This window comes from Tursiops truncatus, chromosome 10 (genome assembly GCF_011762595.2).
Source record: "Tursiops truncatus isolate mTurTru1 chromosome 10, mTurTru1.mat.Y, whole genome shotgun sequence".
Lineage (NCBI taxonomy): Eukaryota > Metazoa > Chordata > Mammalia > Artiodactyla > Delphinidae > Tursiops > Tursiops truncatus.
This window is the reverse complement of record NC_047043.1, coordinates 88854604-88878800: the sequence shown is the minus strand read 5'-3', so window position 1 is coordinate 88878800 and position 24197 is coordinate 88854604. Positions and strand designations below refer to the sequence as shown.

Below are 24197 nucleotides of genomic sequence, written 5' to 3'. Positions count from 1 at the left end.
TAATTTTACTCATAAGGTATGTAGTTCTGAGTCCTGAGCTAACTTGTAAGATATGGTTCTACTGAGGTGTTAAGGGAAAGGCCACAGCATTCAAAAAGCTATTCAACAAACTTGTTGGAACTTGATTTGTAAACTCTGTCTTCCTACATGCAGGCAACTGCTGAAATCTCTGCCTCTTGCATACTGCTTTCTTCTAGGCTTCTTGAATCCTCCCTCTGCATACATATTTTAAAATATTGTTCAAGAATCTGAAGCAGTTACATGCAGAGTTTAGAATTTCCCCTCTTTGGCTTCTTCCTTTCCAGGAGTTTCCTCCAATTCCCAGCTACTCTGATAGCACTAAGCTCTAACTTTTTTCTCTTCAGCCTATTTCTGTTCAAACTGTAATCTCACTCTGTGGTAGAACACTAGGAAATGCTTTTAAGGAAAAAGCTATTCAAACATGGCATTCTTTCTCTCAAGAATTATGTCCTCTACAGTTTCTGGCTGTTTGTTTATTGGTAGCTTTAGGTATTTATTTTAATATTTTGTACAGAATTTATACACAGTGGTCACAGGATTAATGTAACACAACCTTTTCTGCCATTTTCAGAACTGGCATTCCCCTACTGATGAGAAAAAATTTCTTTCAATAAGAATATTAATTTCATTACCAGTGAAAGTAACAAAAATATTTGATCTGTTACTTTATCTTACATTTTCTGTTTTATATACTTTTTTGATAATGTTTATATTTTTCAATCTAATTTTTTCCCTTTGATAACTTGATAGACACAGAATAAAAAAGGAAAAGATGGACTGTTTGGTAGTCATGGTCCAAGTAGCATAATAATCATTTTAAAACTGTTCAATTGATCAATAATATATTAAAAGTCAATGTATCTGTGACAGCCCCTTCCTTCCAAAAGTCAGTCAATCAGAAACACATTCACTCTAATACATATGCCACTAAGTGCCACACAATCAAAAAGAGTTTCATCCAAGTAACTCTGCTTTTACCGATGATGTCACCCCACGTGCACCTCTGAGATTCCACCAATCTCTGAACTCTATGATTTTTAAAATTCTCATGTATGATTAGTAGTCTGCTCTGCCTGGAGAGACTGTGCCTGATTATCAACATTCTTCTATACTGTAATAAGCAATAAAATCATCTTCAGAATTTTTTTTTTAGCTTCTCAGTGATGGTCGTGTCACCCTTTAACAGTATAAAGCCTGTTGTAAATTTTACTAATTATTACTATTATATATCCCTATCAGTGTCAGGATGAATGCCCTCTTCCCTCTCAGTCTTCACTCTACTTTTGTTGAACTACCAGTTTTTTGGTGTGATATTCACGGTTCAGTTTATATATTTATCTGATTATCTTATACTTAAATATGTTTTTCTTTTTTCATTAAGATGAGTTCTAATTTATACCCATAATTATACAAGTCATTACAGTTAATTTTATATTTAAGTTGCTTCTTTGTGTGTTCTTTATTTTGATTCATTTTTGGATGACTTGAAATTTGCCCCTGGGTAATTTTTATCAGGAGCTCTTCCTAGTTTATTTCCTGCATTTTTATATATCCAAGATTTTTTGTTTTGTCTTGTTCTGCCTTCAGACTATAATAATAATATGTTTGAGTACAGCCTTTGTTGATACAACCTTTCAGCCTTCACCCTGAACACCTAGCCTCTTGTTTTGTAGTATTACTGTTGCAGAGCTGTAGAATCATGATAACCTATACTTTTTGCTGTTGTTGTTAGTAACCTTACATTTGTTTTCTGCCCTGATGCCTTTACGGTACTTTTACCAGGGCTCGAACCCACGTCCCCTGCATTGGCAGGCGGATTCTTAACCACTGCACCACCAAGGAAGCCCTACAGTGAGTCTTTTTAATCTAAACTACAGTTCTTTTCTCTTTATATGGCATTACTTCTACTATATCTTTAAATATTCATTTATTTTCCACTTAATTTATTCCCTAATTATTATTGTAGAAAAAAAATCAAAACTATACATCATGGAATACAACATCTTTTATGATCCAGTCACTCACTATCTTTTACATTTATCTTTTAGTGAATCCTTTCAACTCCATACCTGATGCTTTAGACACATAGACCTGCTTTCTGAATCCTTATTCAACATTCATAATCAAGATTTTCATTTTGTATAAAGCATTTCTAGAACTCCTAGATAGAATTGTTCAGTGTCTCCATTCTACTACCACTGGTACCAACAAATATTTTATCAGAGCAGAGATGAAACTCAATTACTTTTACATGTTCTCCTTTACTAGACTGTAGCTATTTACAAGGTAAGTAACCTATATGATTTGTCCTAGTGTCATGTGCATTTACCATAGTGCTTGGCATAGAGGAAGTGCTGTTTAATAAATGTCTGCAGAATGAATGAATGGACTTACAGTTGGCATTTATTGATATATTGATCAGGGAGTTATAAAACTGGGATTTTATCATGCTTGGAAACCTCCTAATTATTTGATTTTGTAACTCTGTGCCCTTGTGTTCTCAGTTGTACTTTGGTGGGATTTAGGTACGTAATTAATAAGTTCTCTTCTAGCTCTGAAATGCCATGACTCTCTAATTACATTTCTCCCTGCATCATTATTTCTTCTGGATAGTAGGTAGGTCTGTATAGAAATTCAACAAAAACTTAAGTCCATCAGGGAAAAAAAAGACAATAACATAGCTTTTACTATATGCAAGACACACAGTTTATCTCATTTGATCATTACAACCCAATCATGTAGATAATATTATTATCCTCATTTTATATATACACAATCTGAGACATATAGAGATTAAGTACTATGCTCATGTTCACACATCGCCTGTAAGTGATATAGCTAATATTTGGAAGCTAGGTAGACTTACTCTTCTGTTCTGTGCTCTTAACTAGCATTCTATGCTGCTTCTCATTGTTTTAGACAGCTAGAATTCCATTTAAATATAAATCTTCTTTTTCAATGAAGGTCATTATTGCTTGCTCATAGTAGGTGTTCACTGTATATATTTGTTGAAAGACTGCATAAACTTTCATGATTTACCTGACCAGTGTGTTGTTATAGCATGCACACTATAGCTGCAAGCACTCTGTAACTATAACATAGCACATCTAATTAGATTTCTTGCACTTTTCCATATTTATGTGTAGTGAATGCTAAAATAAAACACAGTTGAGATCTTTATAAAGCACCAAAAGCAGCATTAAAAGAAGAAAAATTTAAAAACTAAAATATTTTTCAAGTTCTTATATTTCAGCTCAACAATGCTACAAATAACAGCATTATTTACAAAATACGGTGGTAATAATGCCTCCTGCAGATTAGCATAGAGAATGTATATCAGCAATAAAATTGTAAATGTATTAGGCAGGTATAATACCCTGTGTTCAATGTTCTCAGGATATAGTGGCATTCAAATCTGAACAAAATTCAGATGTTAGTATAGTCTTTATAGCCTTTGTAATTTTAAAAATAGAATTAAAAAAAATCCCGTAATGGTGGGTACAACTCTATTAAAATGTTAATATGTATAGTTTAAGATTAAAAGTACCATAGAGTCACTATATAAAATATAGAAAACACTGACAAGCAAGAGGATTTAATCCTATAATCCTACAATTAAAAAATAATCATTGGCAACATTTGGGTATGTCTCCTTCCTGTCTTGTGTAGGTAGGGGTGCGTGTGCATGTGTGTGTGTGTGTGTGTGTGTGTGTGTGTGTGTGTGAGAGAGAGAGAGAGAGAGAGAGAGAGAGAGAGAATTTGAGCATATTCCAATATGTATATGAGGATATGTTGGCAATGACACTGATATTCCAAATGCAATGTCTCCTGCTCCCTCATAATCTTCAAGGACACTCCACCTGTTGCAGAGTCCCCATTATTTTTGGAACGACTAGCATTTGCTTTGATTCCTCTGTTGTTTCAGCTTCCCAGTCTTAAATACTTTGTGTTCAAAACCACTTTGCTGCTGCCACTACTGATACAGCCCAACGTGAGAATATCTGTGTCTGTGCCAAGAGTTCCTGCCTGATGTTGGCTCCATGTGGATTTAGGAAGATCACTGCTCTCCCCTACTCTGTAGTCTATATTGTCACCAGGAGCTGACCATGTGGGATCTCCTGGCCTCTGTGAGTCACACAGTCATTCATGGAGACACCTCCTTAAGATTCTCTCTCTAACTACCCTGTTTATAGGGACCCCATACAGAAAAAAAAATGAGGTCAGATGAGCGACCAGGCGCTAATAAGTCCATTTTTTTTCTTGACTCTTTTCTTTCTACAATAATGTACTAGGATCCACCATACAAATTCATCAATACTCAGCCACTGTTTACATATAAAAATCAGCAATTTTCACATGCTTTGACATAATGACATTCTCTTTCTGGTCTTTGAGCCTGAACCCCAGAGGCGCTGTGGCTAATTCCTAACATTCCTCCGCCATTCATTCTCTTTGTATTCTTCCTTGTAGTAATTGAGCCCCCTTTAATTTTAATTAGACACAGCTACACAGAGACTAGCTTTGCTTCTATTCCTCCAGCATGGCATCTATCTAGCATACCCACACGCAGCATTAATGTCCTTTGTGCTCTGCTCTGGATCCAGAGTCAGAAGATAGGGGCTTGCTCTCTGGGTCTGTCAAATCTAAGGCAGACAGCATAGTAAATCTCACCTAGTTCTCCTGGCCTCAGAGGCGTCCTCTTGAAGGACAGGGAATAGACCAGATGCCTGGCCCATTGCCTTCATGCAATGGCTGGTTTCTAGTATACCTTCCAGCTTTAAAATTACGTGGTTCTAATGAACATACACAGTCTCTGTTTAAACTTTTTCAAAGTTACTCACCCATGTAGGTAATTTTACTTTCTCCCTTTGGATATTTTTCACAAATCTTGATTTAGTGCCTAATGCGATTATAAAACAAGTTTAGCTTGTATGTCATACGTACGCATGTGCCTACATTTGTATTTTGTATTCTTCATAGCATCTAACAATAAGACTCATTAAATACTTTTCAAACTTTACTTAATTCATGGTAAGAAGATGGACTTTAGTCTTCTCAATACATAGTAAGATTTAGTGCATGAAACGTGAGCGATAAAATTCAAAAACAGATTGCTTTGAAATTTTAAGCAACTAAGGTGCTATTTAGTAATATACTGCTTAAAGGTTCTAGTTAACACTTTCATGGCCTAAAAGGATTAATGTGGTTTCCAAATAATAATAATAATAACAATAACAATTATAATACCATGTGTTATAATGCATCATTTTTGTAGCACTAAGAAAAGAAAAAGATGCCAATTAAACTATGACTGACTGTAAGATATATCCTGATTTCAGAAATACAAAAAAGGTAAAAAAAAACAAGTCTTAGAATTGATAAATTACTGAAGTAAGAGATAATAATAACCACAGAAACAGTGCTAATACCACTATAACTCTTACAGTGTTAGTAAGATAAAGTGTCTTACAAGCATGCTCTTATTTATACCATGAGGTAGATGGTTCTATTTTATGAACATAAAATGAAGGATTAGAGAAAAATAGCAATTTTCCCAAGGTTGTAGAATCTGGTAGATCCACCTCTATCAGACTCTATATAGAGTGATTTTTTAAAGTAAGTATACTATAATCTAGGTGTGGTGTATTTCTTTCAAAAGCAGGCACTTCTAACTGGAGAAATTAATTATGTTTGGATTACTTGGTTTGCACCCTAAACACTGGTGAATTGGAATGAAATCTCCAGAGTATCCTATTCTACATGTATTTTTCATACTCAAGGCTAATCATTTTTCTCTGTTAGTAAATTGGCTTGTTTTCTTTCATTCTTTTTAACAAGATGCCAGGGGGACATAGTATTGACTGTGGGATGAAGTTCAAGCGTTGTAAGGATTCCCTAAACAAAATGTATTTCTGTAGTTCTTAATCAGGCAATGTGTGAAGGATTTACATCAGGAACTTCTGCACAGATGATGAATGAAAGTCCCCCAATTTCACATCCTTGGAGACATAAAATATAATTGGTGTACTGTATTAAAAAGCTAACAGTTAGATCTCCTTGTTGCTGATCAAGGACATATTTTTTTTTTGCTCCAGAGGGAGTAGAAGACAAATTTATACTGTCAATTTTCAGTTATCTGGGTACTGATTGTTTAGTTCTCTCTCTCTTTCTTTGCTGGTGTGAGGCCCCTGAAACACATTTGAGATCTTTAGTACTTGGACAATGAACAACTTGAAAGCGAAAAGATATACCTTCACTTAATTTTTCAGCTTGTTAGCAGCTCTTGAAGAGTTTAGATGGATGAAAATGAATAAGAACCATGTGATTGTGAGCAGACTACACAGCTACATAAATCCCGAAGGTTAGTCACCAACAAAACCAAGATGGCAGTGTCTGTCATTTACTAGATGTGTGGCCTCAGATCAAATATGAACCCTGACAATCTTACAAGGTTTGTGTATTAAAAAATGTATTTGTATTTTATAAACTGGTAAGTGTCTTATAAGTTGTAAAGCACCTATACATTAGCATTTTATTTTCCTACTTGCCATTATCAACTTACTGTTCATTTGATCAGGTTTATTATAGTGTCAATATCACTGAGAATTAGAATTATTTTAAGGCAACACTTCTCAAATGGCTTGCCATAAAGGACCATTAAAACTCTGGCATGGGCTTCCCCAGTGGCGCAGTGGTTGGGAGTCTGCCTGCCGATGCGGGGGACGCAGGTTTGTGCCCCGTTCCGGGAGTATTCCACATGCCGTGGAGAGGCTGGGCCCGTGAGCCATGGCCGCTGGGCCTGCGCGTCCGGAGCCTGTGCTCCACGATGGGAGAGGCCGCAACGGTGAGAGGCCCATTTACCGCAAAAAAAAAACAAAAAAACAAAAAAAACAAAAAACTTTGGCATGGACATAGATACACTACCAACTGTAAAACAGATAGCTAGTGGGAAGCAACCGCATAGCACAGGGAGATCAGCTCGGTGCTTTGTGACCACCTAGAGGGGTGGGATAGGGAGGATGGGAGGGAGACACAAGAGGGAGGAGATATGGGAACATATGTATAACTCATTCACTTTGTTATAAAGCAGAAACTAACGCACCACTGTAAAGCAATTATACTCCAATAAAGATGTTAAAAAAAAATAAAAGAAACTAAAGAAACATTAAAAGAAAAAAGGTACACTTTATTATGTATATTTAAATCACAATAAAAAAATATGCCGTAAAAAAAACACTTTTTTCATCCATTGTGAACTGATAATTTTATACATAGCAAAGAAATTGATTATTAAAAAATAATATAAATAAAAAGAAAGATATTAAAAAATACAAATTTCAATTAGTTGTCGTTAAATTCAATGGGCATAAAATTAATGTGCTGAGTTGCTATAAAAGTTTCTAAACTCTTCCTCCTCATGACTGTATTTATTTCATTGTGAACTGGTTATTAACTTTTCAGAGACCAGTACTGTTCTGATCACACTTTTAGTAGCACTGGACTTGGGGACCACACAATATGGTACTTAACAGGGTTATAAGACTGCAAAACCTGGACCCCGATTACTCTCAGTGCTGGTCTTCTCACCATTCTTTGAAGATGTCACCCTCACTCTCAACATCAAGACCACCAAGACTTGAGCATGCTGCTTCCTCTGTCTGGCACGATCCTACCACCATGCTTTGCCTTGATGATACCATCTTTTCCTTTAAATTCCCAATTATACTTCACTTCTTCAGGAAACCCTTTCTTGAACTCTCAGACTCAGTTATGTTATTTTGTTATAGGTTCTCATTACACACCTACTTCTTCTTTACATTTCCTTTACCTATAAATTCTGTTTGTGATAATTTGTTGCCTATTAACAACCACATACTGAAACCTTCTCAAGGCCAAGGACTGTGTGAATGTCTTTCAATTTCTGAATCCCGGCGCTAATAACTGCTTCTTACATAGTAAGAATGTGACAGATATTGCTGACTGATGGACTATTTTTCTGGGCTAAGTAAGTTTAAGAGTTGGTTACACAAAAGAATTTCCCTTAATAAATGCTAATACCTGCCCCCTTTCCCATTTTAAATTATTGAACACATAGGTTAAGTGTGCCATTTTAAATATGTCAACAACAAAGCAAATTCTGCCAAACTTCATGTGGGCAGTGAATAAAATATAATAGGCATGGTTATTTTTTCATATAGTCATGAGAACTATTCACTGAAGTACAACTTCAAGAAATCAATTTGTTAAGGATTTTGTGTCATTTTCATGCAAGCTGTCAAAATTTTCTTGACAGAGCAATATATTGTGGCAATGACTTTTACTACTACTTGGTATCTATTTTACAACAATGTAGTGTTACTGATAAAAATCAAGACAGCTCAATTTTGTGATAGTACAGCCATTTATGTCTTCTCCAGGGAACCTCAGAAACCTCATTTTGTTTCTCTTAAACATTTATTCCAAAAATATTTATATGCCATAGATTTATGTTTACTTATTGAATGAACAAATATTTCTATTCATGACTTGAAATTCCCATATAGCACATACACTTACTTTGGCATGGCCAACTTAAGATATTATTTCATCATTTGGTTTGTATCTATGCTATTAAATTATGATTTAAGCTTATATGGTCATTTTCCAAAATTTTCACTTTCTATTAACTTTTCTAACAATGAAATTTTCCATCATTCATCCATCTACAAATCTACATTTATAAAAGCATGAAAAAAAACTTTAAGAAATATGCTAAGCATTTAGTACAGTTCTCCACTTTCTGTAATTTAGTTTAGAGATAGGATATTTGGTGGGTTATGTATGAGGGAGTGACTGTCTTCGACTTCTTATTTATATGCGTTACAAAGAAGCAGTGAGAATAAAATGTACTGAATAAAATGTATTAAGTAGAAGCAGGCCAATTTTACTGCTGTAATAAATAGAAAAAATCAGATTAAATTGAAAAAAAATATATTCTTAAAGGCATTAAGGAACTGAATAAATAAGGAGGACTAAATATATTAAATTTCCTTATTAGTTTACTATAGCTGTGTAACAAATTACTATCTTAAATTGAGTGGTTTAAACCAGCACCATTTTTAGCTCATAGTTCTTTAGTTCAGAAATCTGTGCCCAGCACGACAAGGCTCTTTGGGGTCTTACAAGACTGAAGTCAACCTGTCACCTGGAGATGTAGTTCTTACCTGAGGCACAGGATACTTTCCCAACCTCACTGGTTGTTGGGAGGATTTATTTTATTTTATGGTGGTTGTAGAAATGAGGTCCTAGTTTTGCTGTAGCCCTTGGCTAGGGACCACCTTCAGCCCCACAGGGAACCCCTCTCTCTTGGCACTTCACAGCATGGATATCTGTCCTCTTCAAGTCAGATAGAGTGCTTATCTATGATTTCCTCTTCTGCAACAAGCCAGAAACAACTCTGTGATTTTAAAGGGCCCTTGTGATTAGATTAGGTCTACCTGGATCTAATTATGCCATATAACATAATCTAGTCCTAATAGTAAATTTCATCATATTCAGGACTATGCAGAGCAATTATCCCAGGGGTAGATAATCTTGGAGGATACCTTAATATTCTGATTACCAAAACATTCAATGAGAGGAGAAATTAATGTATAAATTGAGAATCACCAGCTACTTTTACTTGTGGGCATTTAGTGATTCTGAGTTGGACTAAGGATAAGTCTTAGTCCATAAAGACGGCACCTACCATGCAAAAGAGAAACCAACAAGAGACTGGCTTGATGAATTCGAAACCAGAGGAGCCCCAAACAAGACATTTGTTGAATTCTGGTAGGCTGGGGCTACAAAGAGCAAAGCAGAGTAAAATCTACTGCTGTATCATGGTACTTAGGAGACGTGGTTCCTATAGACAGCAGATATTTTCCACAAATGAGTGTTCAACTATCTTGAGGCTACTTGGGCAGAGATAAAGAGCTGAGCTCCAATCTGCAAAGGCATCCTTGTCTTTTAGAGTTTAAGGGACAGAGACAAGCCAGATTCTCAATCAAAAGCACTGCCATACCTGTGGAACAGAGACAAACTAGTGGTGGACTAAGACTTACTAATTGCAACCCAGCTCTGACCCAACTCAATCTTTGACTAGGATATATTGACACATCACCTCTTTTAACTGATTAAGGGAGGAAAGGGTGAATATTAGCTGGTGGAAGGTAACATCTGAAGCTTCTGTGATTCATTTATACATAGCATGTGGCATAAAATTTTAAAAAATTCTAGACATAAAAAGAGTGGGGTAGGGCTTCCCTTGTGGTACAGTGGTTGAGAATCCACCTGCAATGCAGGGGACACGGGTTCGTGCCCTGGTCCAGGAAGATCCCACATGCTGTGGAGTAACTAAGCCCATGTGCCACAACTACTGAGCCTGCACTCTAGAGCCCGCGAGCCACAACTACTGAAGCCCGTGCACCTAAAGCCTGTGCTCTGCAACAAGAGAAGCCACTGCAATGAGAAGCCCGCACAGTGCAACGAAGAGTAGCCTCTGCTCGCCACAACTACAGAAAAGCCCATGTGCAGCAACGAAGACCCAATGCAGCCAAAAATAAATAAATAAATAAATAAATTTATTTAAAAAAAAAAAAGTGAGGTAAATGTGACTCATAATCAAGAAATAACACAAGCCATGGAAATATACTCACAAATGAAACTGTGATTGGAGTTAGGAGCCAAGAGATTGACAATAATTTTGATGAATATGGGAAATAAAAAAATAGAAAAGATGGACAAAATAAAAGTATGAAGAATTTAAAAACTGTAATCTATAAAAATAATCAAAATATAATTCTAGAAGTAGAAAAATTAATATCTGAAAGTAAGAGCTCATTAATTGAACTTGAAATAAGAGAAAAATAAATTAGACCTTAGACATGTCAGTAGAAATTCTCCAAATTATAGTACATGGAGAAAAATTAGAAGGGAAAGAAACAAAAGAGACCAGAAGAGGACAAAAAAAAAAAAAAAGTGTAATATGTATATTTGGAGTCCAGATGTAAAGGAGAGAGACTAGAGCAGAAGAGATATATACAGGGGTAATATCTAGAATTTTTCAAATCTGGTGACATATACCAACCCAGACCACAGATCCAAGAAACCTACTGAATGAGAAGCCCAATAAATATTAGAAAACTACACATAACAATAAAGTCAATGAAAAGGAAAAGTTAAAAGTTAAAAGAAGCACTACCTTCAAAGTTTCAACAATAAGACTAACAGCTGACTTTTCAAAAGAAATTGTGGAAGGCAGAAGACAATGTAATGATATGCTTATAATGCTGAAAGAAAAAGATCAAAAGAGCCAATGAAAAAATTTAAGTAATTAACCAGCAAAATGAACATGGAATAAATAAGACAGAAATTGAGAAATTCTGTCACTAGCTACCTGTCAATACTAATCTTAGTGGAATTAAATTAGAAATTAATATGAAAAATAACTAGAAAATCCCCAATTTTTGGAAATCAAACAGCTTAATTCTGAATCACCTATAGATCACAGAATAAATCACAATAGAAACTGGAAAATATTTTAAGGTAAATTACATATAATATGCAACATTAAAATTGAGGGATGCAGAAAATCATTGTTCAGAGGGAAATATATAGCTCTAAATAACATTATAACATTGATATATGATATTGTACACATGAATAATATTCTATATGTAAATATTCTTATATAATTTCTTTATTTTATATTTATTTATATATAAACACATTATTTCTCTCTATTTACATATTTTCATCATCCCAACATATATTTTTCATTAGCATTGTGAAATGCCACTCTATTATAAAATCATTACCATATATTTATGTATGATGATTTTTCAGCCTAATTAGATTATTTGATAGTATTACAGATTTCATAGTTTAATAAACAAAAGTTTTCATCCTTCCTGCTGATTTACTTAACTTTAAAGTGAAAGCAATCCTTATCTTAAGAACAAAACTTTGGAAGTGATATAAAAGCATTGTACAAGGAGTCAGTAGAAATTAAGAAAATAACCAATTGATATATAGTTCACAATGGAATTTTTATTTTAAAAAACACACCAAATTTTTCTCTGAATAATATTAAAAATGACAAGATCATATGATTGTGAGGTTGGTGTCTTGGTAACATCAAGTAAAATATAGACAACTTAACTTCACCAAGTAATATTTTTCCTTAAGGCTACTGCACTCTAGAAAAAGGAAATTTTATAAAAGTCTATAAAGTTCTATAGAATACTTAGAAGGAAAATGAAATACTATTAACTACAGGCAGAAGGGTAAATGTTAATTGCAAGATTACATCATTATCAAATATTTAAAATAAGTTGTGAAATTTTGCAGCCTTAAACAATGGCCATTTTCTAGATGACCTCAGTAATGTGTTTTGGTACCTGGCACAATGGAATCTGAACACAAATGAAGCACGGAAAATAGTGTTTTGTACTATTAATCTGGTAAGATTTTTATGGTAGGACAAAAAGACAATTGTTTCAGTAGAAAGAACAGTCAGAACCCAGTTCTTTGCATAATTACTTGTGCGAACCTGGGCAAGTCATAAACTTTTATTTACATGGACAAACTTTGAAATCATACAGATACAGATGACATAAATTTCATATTTCTCCTCATTTGGAATTTTCACACTGAATGTATCTTATTAAAACAAATAATAGACTTGCCATTGAACCTTCAAAACCTAGGAAAACTTCTGCTCTATTGAGCCTAATACTGGTGAAGAACTTTATACTTTACAAAATCTTTGTATATCTTTTCTCACTAGATTATCCTAACCAGCCAGGGATTTAGGAAGGCATAAGATAATTAGCAGTTTATATGTATTTATGAGCAACATGATCCGACCTACATGATCACCAAACCAAATCTGTGGTCAAGTACAGCACTTTATAATGGAGTTTTGCTATTTCACATAGAATTTAATTTGGTCAAACAATACAAAACAAGGAAAACCTATGTTCATATCATATAGCCTCATCTGTATTCACACTACCTCTTCCAGATCACAAATATCAGCAGGGATAAATATGTAAGAATAGTTTCAGGAGTAATGAGTTATGCCTTGCTGTTTGACACTGTTGGAAACACTATCAGAAGTACAGGCTCCAGGCAAGGAGGAAGAAAGCTTTTTCATATGGGGAGAATAATGGTAATTGGGCAAGGAGGCTCTCATTACTTCCTACAGACACTGTATTCCAGCGTTTCACTCAAGTGAACAATGAACCTGCTTACACTCTTTACGACAGCTGAATCTCTTGACATACTCATTAGCGAGCTAGGGTCAAGAAAGAGTTCTGAAAGCCCAAGATGGGTAGGGGACTGTTAGGCAAGTTCCTTTTTTAGCTATACCATTCATAACATGTGTGGCTGATTTCTTAGTTTTAGTTAATTATTTATTGATTCATTAACCTGTCATTCAAGATCTTGAACCAGCCTTTGGGCCTGATCTACTCTGGAGTTCACCCTCATTGGGCAACTTCTTATTCTGCAACAATTTCCTTCATAAAGCACATGTATTATATTTTTAAAAAACACAAAGGTCCATAGTGACCACTTTCAGAACAGTATCATTGAAGAAGCAACAGGAAAGACCATGACTTAAACAAGGCTGGGATATGGTGAGAACCCCAAGGAATGCAGTAGAGGACAGAGGCAGCTATCAAAGGAAAATAAAGCAGGCCTCTAATTTGGAAGCAGCTGCAAGGAAGGCAGTGGACACAGAAGCTAGTTAAGAAAAATGCTGAAGCTGAGCCACCAGAGACAGTCACGGGTCTCAGTAAACCACACGCTCGTTCAGAACCCCTGCAAAAGAATTTTTAAGTCAAGGTGCAGAACCCTGCACTTGCCCTGTTGCATTTCATTTTCAAATATTGAGGCCATTATTGTAATCTGCAAAGACCTTTTCAGATCCTGCTCTACTAATCAGGTGTTTGGTATTCTGCTGTGTTGTATATCATGTGCAGATGTGACAAGCTCCCCCTCTATAGCGAGTTAAGTCACAGATAAAAGTGCTGAAATAAGAGAAGGCCAAAGGAAGAAAATCATTAAAATTGCCACTTAAAACTTAAAATTCCTTTCATGTCTCCCATTTAGGAGTTTTCTTTTGATATAATCTCGAACTTTAATGATCTCCTACTCTACTGTCATTTGTTAAAATTCTATGTCATTTTTTGTGGCCCAGCAACAGTCAACTCTTTCAAAAGCCTAACAAGATACCACAAGCACAATCTGACGGTTACATCTGCTGATTATATAGGGCTACTTATAGGGCTCTTGCAAAGCTTATCTTCTGCCTTGTTTTAGATACACTCCCCTATTTCCTTACCCAGTTTTACAACTCCATGAGTTCTGGGATTATGTCTTATCTACCATCTTACCCTGCCTCTACTTAGCAGAGGTTTGGGCTTTTTGTGTAGGATGTATTTCCCAAATATCTGCTAATGAGTACCTATTATCTAAGCACTCTGGTCAGGCCTATTAAAATCAAGAAGCAGGATTAAAAGATTAAAGTATGTTCTTTCCTTACAATGAATGTTTTCTTCCATCTGTTTATGGAACATGGAGAACTTTTTCAGCAAAACTAGCTCTTGCATTCATATTTTTCTCCTCAATTGAAATCAAAAGCAAAAAAAATCAGTGCTACCATCAACTCTTTTCCTAATGTTATCCTCCTTGGTCTGATTTAATAGATTTTATGGAATTTAATGGCACATGAGCTGGCTTTTCCTTTTCTCAGCTTAAATCACTAAGCAATTCAAAATATGGACGGTCCATATTTATGAATCCTCTGCCTCAAGTAGAAGAGAATTAGGGGTGACTAAAATAAATCCTTCATATACTTTTGGAGCTGAGTCCTTCATGAAAGGCCTTACCAGCTACGCCACAAAGATTACAGTTGCCAAAATACAATCAAGCAAATAAATAGGACAGAATTCCATCCAATAAGTGAGTGTCGCATATTTTATTCCACAATGTGGTTATCTATGATTTATAACCTTCCATTTTTCATGCAGAGAACGTTGCATATATTCCAAGAGGTTATAAACCTTGATTTTTTTTTGATGCATAGTTCAATCTGCATTATTTGCTACAGAAAACAATACCTGTGGGACACATAAATTTTACTTTACCTCCACTGGCATAATATAATAAATGATTCATCAAGTACACTGTAAAGGGGAGAAAAAACACTCTAGCTATATACAGTTCTTTGGACATTAATTTGTTCCCATAATAAGGCTCTGCTTTATGATAAACTGTGTGTAAACCTGGTTTATCCAATATACTTTGACACCATGCTGATTCTATATGCAAGAATTGCCTGCCACATTAACTGTGATATAACCAAGTGAGCTATCAACCACTGAATAATATCTTCAATAATCTGATGGCTCTGGCTCCACGACTTGCAATTATTCAACTCAATAGGTCTTGATAGTCCAGGACCATTACTTTGGAAACATCAGCTGAGAGAATCTGAGACCCACCTAACTGCTCTGCTATGTCCAGAGGAGGAAGGAATCTAGCTTTGGGCTTCCGGCGACAAAGTTACCCAACGTCAGTACTATTTCATATGTAGATATGATATAGATCTCAAGTTATTGTCAAGATCCTCCATTCTGATTTTTTGATCAGAGATGCCTAGATAGACTACTTATCCTTGTTCATTTGGATAAAAATTATCTTAATAAGAACTATTTATTGAGTGCCTATTACTGTGCCAGTTGTTTAATATTTACTATCTTGTTTTATGAGTTTTAAGAGCCTTATGTGTTGGAACTGGTTCATAATGGTTCTTGAGAACTCATTCCACTCATGTCTTCCCAAGTCCGCATTCACTGATATTGCAGTGATCGCCTGATTGGCCATGGTGAAAGTATGATACCACGAAAATGGACAAATACTACAAATAAGGGCTTTTCAAATTTCTGGTTTAATAGCATACCACTGTGACCTTTCGAAGTAGATATTATTTCTATCTTATCAATGAAGTAATTAAAGCTCAAAGAGATGAAGTATCTTGCTTATAGTCAGTATAGTCAGTGTGTAAATTTCAGACAGAAGTTTGCATTGTAGTCTATTACACACCAGAACGCAGGCTCTTCCCAATATGGGTAAATTTTTGAGGATGCTTACACACTCAAGCGGGGTCAGCCATTGTGAATAAATTGACTGTTCTTCAATAAATTCAATCAAATGTTTACTTTCCCTAATGTGTTGGTTATATTGAATTTTTTTCAAAAAGTGCAAATAGCCAGTTATTTCAGTAGAGTTTTTGCATAATAAAACTGTTTTTGTTTGTTTTTTTCAGTTTACTGTGTTTTTTATGGGGATGACTGCTAGGATGAAGTTTTGGTACCTTCTTCTCTTAGTGATATTGACAGTATATTTTAACATTCACATCACAACTAGCAAATTTAGCAGGAACCACAAGGGGATAGAATGGCAGGAAGAAGGGAGAGGTGGGAAAGGAATTTTAAAATGTATCATGACATAAGGAACAACGAAACATTTTTTTTAAAAAAGCATGGTGAAAGTACATTTAGACGTTGTAGCGATTTTTCCTTCAACAGATTATCAATAGCAAAAAGATCCATAGTTTTTCTCTCTACAAGGAGGATAAAATTCCATGTCATTCTTTATAGTAATCCAGAACAGTTTCTAAATTCAAACCATTTTACTTGTTTGACCGCTTGTCTTGTTTCTGTAATTTGTTGATGGAAATGACTAAGATGTCAAAACATTGCTCTGTATGGTCCCACAAGGGAAGGAGTGTTTTAGGAGGAAAATTCTGAAGGCGGTTTAGAGGCAAACTAAAAACAAATTTGGACTTTGCACTGAAAAATCAAAACACATTTTTTGCTTGTCTGTGCTTTGATTTTCAAACCATTTCTCCCATGTGGACACTTAATACTCTAGTTTGTGAAAGGTCCATGAAGCCCACTTTCAGTTGTTTACCATACACTCATGAACCTGAATGAGTCAATGACACCATTTCTTGCTTGCACACTGGGAATAATTCAACCATTTGGATTGAATTGACTAGCCAAATATAAATAAAATAAATCAAACCAGTTATTTGGAATAATGGATAGGCTAAATGATTGCTTAAAATATCTGCAGTCTGTCAATATCTTTCTATTATTTTGTGAATAGAGACATGTGTTACAAAAGGTCAACACTTTATCAAGTGTAAAATCTATTATCCTGAAATGTTTATTTTAAAGATCAAATGAATTGCTATAATTTAAATATACGCTTACAATGAAAACGTGAGTTTCAAAACACCATTATAAAAACATGTATTTTTGTAAACACGTACATTTATTCTTTCTCATTTTAGGGCAAAGGGAATGACTGCTGTACTACTTTCAACTTGCCGTTGTATGGCTTTTGCAAAAATTGGCCAAGGTAGTGCTTTACAAATAATAAACCTAAACCATTGACCTCACTACTAGGATTCCATGGTGGAGAGAAGAAAGATTAAGAAAGAAAGATTAAGATTAAGAGATCTGAGATTTTGCAGTTAAGACCTAGGAAGAAAGAACTAGAATATTTATCCTATGGAGGAAAATGTGAGAGAATGCAAATGTATTAATATAACATGGGGAGTATAAAATATTTTACTTTAGATGTTCTGGAGGTTTACTTTGTAGCATTGTATGTGGTCCATTTTTATAAATTTTTCAGGGCTGATTAAGTAAAACACATTTGCTTGATTTAAAAAAAAAAAGCAAACGTGTAAGAACCAATTTCTGGGACACAGTCGTCAGTATGCCAGACACCCTTCATAAAGGTAAATTCTGACATGTCCGAGTCTTTGGAAGCAGATTTCTCTCTTGGAAACCAAGTCAGGTAGATGTGCTGCTGCCACTAACCTGGCAAGTAATGATCTGCCAGGGTGGTCTACAAAATGTTAAAACTAAAGACCCCTAGTGTCGAATTTTCCTTCTCAGACAAGCCACTTACCCTCCATGTAATCTTCATTTTGAACCCCAATGGTTCATAAGCTCCATAGTGAGGGGGACCATATCAGGATTATTTAGCAATGCATACATACCTGGCTACTAGCACAGTGCAGTTTCACAATAAATATTTGTGGAATGAGATTTAGTGAATCCTAACTTTTCTCAGGGTCCATGTATTTATCTGTAAAATGGGAATGGACCAAATATAAATCAAAATGTGGTTGTTGAGAAGAAAATTGAGATTCTGTGTGTGAATGTATTTTTTAAAAGGTGATTTTTAAATTTTTCACTTTACAAGTATTTCTCCTTTTTCATTATTTATAGCAGCCATATGTAAAATACATACATTCTTCACCTGGAGAGGATTGGTTGTAGTAGATATTAGAAAAAAAATTGACATTAAAACCAGGTGATTTTTTTCAACCTTGGATTTTCCTCTTGCAAATTTGATGGTTATTTTTTTAAATGGAATTATTTCTGCATTATTATGAACTTCTGGCAGTATTACCTTAGGCAGATTGAAATTATTTCAAGATAATTATTCTATTATTTAACGGTATCATGTTACTGCTCCCTTTGCTGAAACAATGTTCTGTGGTCATATACCATAGAATTCTCCAGGCAATGCTTAAAATTGTATCTTTGCATATTTTATGTTTTTCTCTGATTGAATTTTTCTCTAAGTGTTGAGTCCCTGTGTAATTCCTACTTATCATTTTTAGCTTCAGCCAGCTCTATATAAGTCCCTCAATGTTACTGCTCCAGTCTCCAAACAAGGGAATTGATCATAGGCTTAATATTGATGACCTAATTTGATAAACTATAACATGAGTTATTCAATGAACATCTATATTATACTATAGAAAACTCATAAGATAGGGACAGATTACATTTGATCCCTGCAATTACTACTGTTATTGTAATATCCTAAAGTTCTACCAAAGCTATTTTAAAATTAGTCTACAATATTAAATACTCTTGTCAAGAAAGTAATTTTCTTTAAAATAATGAAGAATAGTGACTCCTTTAAAAAGAAGAAACAAATGCATTTTGAAAAGGAGAAGGAAAAAAAGCTAATGTTTGTTAAGTCTACAATGTGCCAAGTACTGTGACAGGGAATTTACACATATAATCTTCAGCAGCAGGTCTGAGATATTATCTCATTTTACATATAAGAAAATGATTCTCAGACACTTGCAGTAACATGATTGATACCACACAGTTAGTAAGTGGTGCAGAGCATGTATGATTTTAAAATAAGTATTACGTTTTAGGATAGTGCTAGATTTACAGAAAAATTGTGAAGATAGTACACAGAATTCCCATATATCTTACACCCAGGTTCCCCAACTATTAACTTTTATGTTAGTATGGAACATTTATCACAACTAATGAACCAATATTCATACATTATTATTATTATCTAAAGTCTGTATTTTATTTTTCTTGGCTTCTACCTAACCTCCCTTTTCTTTTCCAGGATCCCTCTGAAGATACCACATTACATGGAGTTGTTATATATCCTTAGGCCTTTTCTTGTCTGTGACAGTTTATGAGATTTTCCTTGTTTTTGATCATCTTTACAGTTTTGATTAGTATAGTATAATCCTTGCTCTGGTCCTAGAATCAGACATTTCTCCAAAGAGTTCTAATACCTTTTATTGGAGAATGGTATTGGAAACTAAGGTCTGGACACCAGGTTTCCATTTCCATTGCTCCTAGGTGTGGTGTGGTTGCTTCTAGGACTCAGCGATAGAGCAGGGAAATATTTTTGAATATACTAATCTCTCTCTCTCTCTCTCTCTCTCTCTCTCTCTCTCTCTATCTATATATATGTATATACATATACATATATAAAGTTCTCTATGTTTATATATGGTTTTCTATCTCTGTATATGTACAAATTTATAAATATTTCTATGTGTTTCCATCTGTACTTATAGTAAGTTAATATGAGTTTACACTGATGTCTCAGACACTGGATGGTGGGAGACAGGTGTTTCACTGTTGGAGTGGGACATTACAGATTAGCAAAGCCGGGAATAAATGATCCGTGAATCCTTACTAACAATTAAAAAACAAAACAAAACTGTCTCTCACCATCCACCATCAATTTACTTAATTTTTCAATTTCAGTGTACATGTATAATGGTTTCAGAATTGTCAGCTGTGGTCTGCAGGAAACAATTTTACCAACTGGAGTACAGGCTGGAGACCCAGGGAAGAGCTAATGTTGCAGCTCAAGTCTGAAGGACTTCTGTTGGCAGAATTTGTTCTTGCCTAGGGGAGGTCAGTCTTTGTTTTATTAAGAACTTCAACTGATGGGATGAGGCCCACCCACATTATGGAGGGCAATTTACTTAAAGTCCACTGTTTAAAATGTTAATCTTATCCAAGAAACACCCTTACAGAAACATCCAGAGTAATATCTGATGAAACATCTGGACACCATGGCCTAGTCAAGTTGATACATAAAATTAACGATCACACCTTTATTTTTGGTTTCTTGAGAGTTTCTGTCATGAATGGGTTTGAATTTTGTCAAATTCTTTTACTGCATATATTAGTATGATCCTTTGTTTTTCAGTCTATTCTTTTTATCAAAGTTAGTTGATTTACAATATTATATTAGTTCCAGGTGTAAAACATATTGACTCAGTATTTTCATAGATTATACTCCATTTAAAGTTATTATAAAATATTGGCTATATTACCTGTGCCATACAATATATCCTTGTAGTTTATTTACATAGTAGTTTTTTTTTTTACTACTAGTTTTTTACATAGTAGTTTTTACCTCTTAATCCCCTACCATACATATAGCTGATTCACTTTGTTATACAGCAGAAACTAACACAACATTGTAAAGCAATTATACTACAATAAAGATGTTAAAAAAAAAAAATTCCCCTACCAGTACCTTGCTCCTCCCTTCTTTTCTCTCCCTACTGGTAATGGTTCAGTGTATTAATATGATGAATTACATTGACTGATTTATAAGTGTTGTGCTGATCTTACATTACTGGAACAAACTCCACTTGGTTATTACCCTTTTTATGTTTTGCTGAGTTTGATGTGCTAATAATATGTTCAGGATTTTTGAATCTATGGTCAATAAAGGTAATAGTCTGTAGTTTTCTTGTAATTTTTTCGGAAGTGTTGCTTCTACTTCTAATATGTGGCAGAGACTGTGTCTTTTTGCTACAAATGTAACTGTGCTTATATAATCCTGCTATCAACTTGTTCTCCAAACCTGGTTGACTTATATTATCTCTAGATCTAATTCTGCAATGGTGGAATTAAAGGGTATGTTTAAAGTGTCCATTTCAGTTCCAGAAATATGATATCCATTCGTACATGTAATAATGGTGGAATTAAATGGTGGAATTAAAGGGTATGTTTAGATAAAGTGTCCATTTCAGTCCCAGAAATATGATATCCATTCGTACATGTAATAACAAAACCCCAAATTAAATGATTGTTTTAAGTTTCGTAAAAGTCATGGTCATTGTATTATTTTATCCTCCCAACTACTCCCTGTGGTTGAGTAAATCAGGTACTGCTTTCACTATTCAGGATGAAGCTACCAAAGTTCATAAAAATTAAGTTTTCCAAGATCGCAGTTTCTAAGTGTTGTTAGGATTCAAACTCAAGATCTTTGGGCCAGCATGTCAAATATTTTCATTTTTACAAGACCACAGATTTATTGCATTCATAAGTAAATTCACTCCCCAAAGACCATTCTTCCAAATACCATATTTTCCCAGAGACTATTCCTGCTCTTGCTTAGAAACTTGTTCCATGCATAAGAGGCAAACTGGAAGGAAAGTTCTCAGCAGTTCTGTTGTATAAAAAATGGAATATACTCAGAAGCCTACCTGTTATCTTCTTTCTTTTTTTGTGCTGTGCTTACTAAAGTTGAGTTTTCTGTTGTAAATGTAAATCATATTATTACATTTTAAATTTATTTTTTCAAAATGCAATTTGGCCTAACCAGCAAATGTATAACTGTTCTGCAAGCCCGAATTGCAGAATGGGTATTAGAGGGATATAATTAAGTATCGGGGGGAGGAGGGAGAGTTTCTGTACCCTGCCCAAGGAAAAGAAGAGTGAGTTCACAGTCTTCTGCATTTGCCACCATACTGATATCTTCATATCCTTTTAGCTACAAAGAGCTTTGTTAAGCATTGCACTCCACAGTAATAACAGATTTATAATATATGGATCACTTCCTGAGGCTGTCTGTCAAAAGTGTTTGCTAATGTGCTTTCAAAACAAAAGTCAGGTCTAGAGAGTTTCTAACTCCTCATGGAAATGATGTTTGACTTTTGCCATTACACTCCCACTCCATCCTCATCACACTAAGCAGATTTGTTCTGAGTCTGGTATTTATCTGCCCCTTAGAGGAACAGGCATTTTTCCCACAGGTTTGCAGATGAGTATATTGGTTGTAATGTTGCAAGAGCCGTAATTAGTGGTTGTGGTCTAGATAATTGCAAAAAAATTAGAAGATATCAGAAACTTTGTGTTTATGGAGGATTCTGGGTTTGCCTGTGTCGGTGGAGATTCGCCAAGAAGTAGCAGTTCTTGGCAAAAGCATTTATCGTATTACCTTGGTTGAAGCTTGGAACATTTTTCAGAAATTGGACTCTGGAGATATGTGATGAGAAAGGAGGATGATGAACATAAAATAACTTGTGAATGTGTAAAGGGATGATCTGTATGTTCATGAAACAGCAGTCAGATAATTTGTAATGACAAGCAGTTCTCGAGAAAGAGAGCCCATATTAAGGTCCTAAGCTGTGATTAATCAAAGATTTTCCCTTCATCTGCTTATCTGGGGGAGACCATCACCCACGACTGGAATCACATGACAATAATCACCATCATAGAAACAGTTACCTATTATTGAGTGCTGTGCTAAGAATTCTGGAAAGTATTTATGAGCACATTAATTTTCACACTAACCCTATGAAGCAATTACTAATATTGTCCTCATTTTACAGATGAGGGAAGTGAAGTTAAAGAAGTTGAATGACTAGTTAAATGACATTCAGACAGTACTTGGAAGAGCTAGGATTCCAGGGAGGTCTGCCTCATTCAAAAACTCCTGCTCTTGGTGGAGGGTCAAGATAGGCATATGGGATTAAGAGATACAAACTGCTATGTATAAAAGAGAAAAGCAACAAGGATATATTGTACAGCATAAGGAATTACAGCCATTGTTTTGTAATAACATTAAATGGAATATAATCTTTAAATATATTGAATCACTATGTTGTATACCTGAAACTAATATAATATTATAAATCAACTATAAAAAAAAGCCTCCTGTTCTTAGCAGGAGTATTACATTGCTTCACTATCTGAACAAATGAACAAATGTATGGTATCTGAATGATGATGCATAAGTTCTTGGAACCAATTCACGCTTAATTTTATATACCACATCAGATGCAGCAGGGTGAAGTAGAGAAAACAAAACAAAAACAAAAATAAATAAATAAACATGGGCTTTGGAATCTGACAAACTGGAATTTCATCTGCTATAAAGGGAAACTGACCAAAAAATATAACCCAAAGGACCATGCTTTCTGGTAGAATAGCCAGAACTCTTAAAGCTTGCCACATGTTGGTGTACTGTATTAGTTTTCTATTGTTAATGTAACAAATTATGTAATAATTGTGGCTGAAACAGCAAAATTTTATTATATGATAGTTCTGTAGGTTAGATATCTGATACAGATCTCAGTGGGTTAAAATCAAGATGTCACAAGGCTTTCTAGAGCCTCTAGAAGACAATCTGCCTTTTGTACCTTCCTTGTCTCATGATTCTTAATCTCCGTATTCAAAGCTACCAATGTTGCATGTCTCTGACCATTTTTCCATAGTCACATCTCCCTCTGACCACAGCCACAAAAAGTTCTGTGATTTTAAGGACTCGTGTGATTATATTGGGCCCAGGTTGCTAATCCCAGCTAGTCTCCCCAAGGCAAGGCTCTTAATTTAATCACATCTGAAAAGTCCTTTTTGCCATGTAGCACAAAATATTCACAGCTTCTGGCATTAAGACATGGACATCTTTGTGAAGCCATTTTTTCTGCCTACTTCAGTGTACAAACCTTAGAACCTCGTAAATACAGACTAAGATCAAGTACAAGACTA

At 34.8% G+C, this 24197-nt stretch overlaps 1 long non-coding RNA gene across 1 annotated transcript in view; it reads right to left on the bottom strand.

Moving 5' to 3' along the window:
• The window catches only part of LOC141279660 (uncharacterized), a 262806-nt gene that overhangs the window by 121672 nt on the left and 116937 nt on the right, over nt 1-24197 (bottom strand). The window lies entirely within an intron of this gene.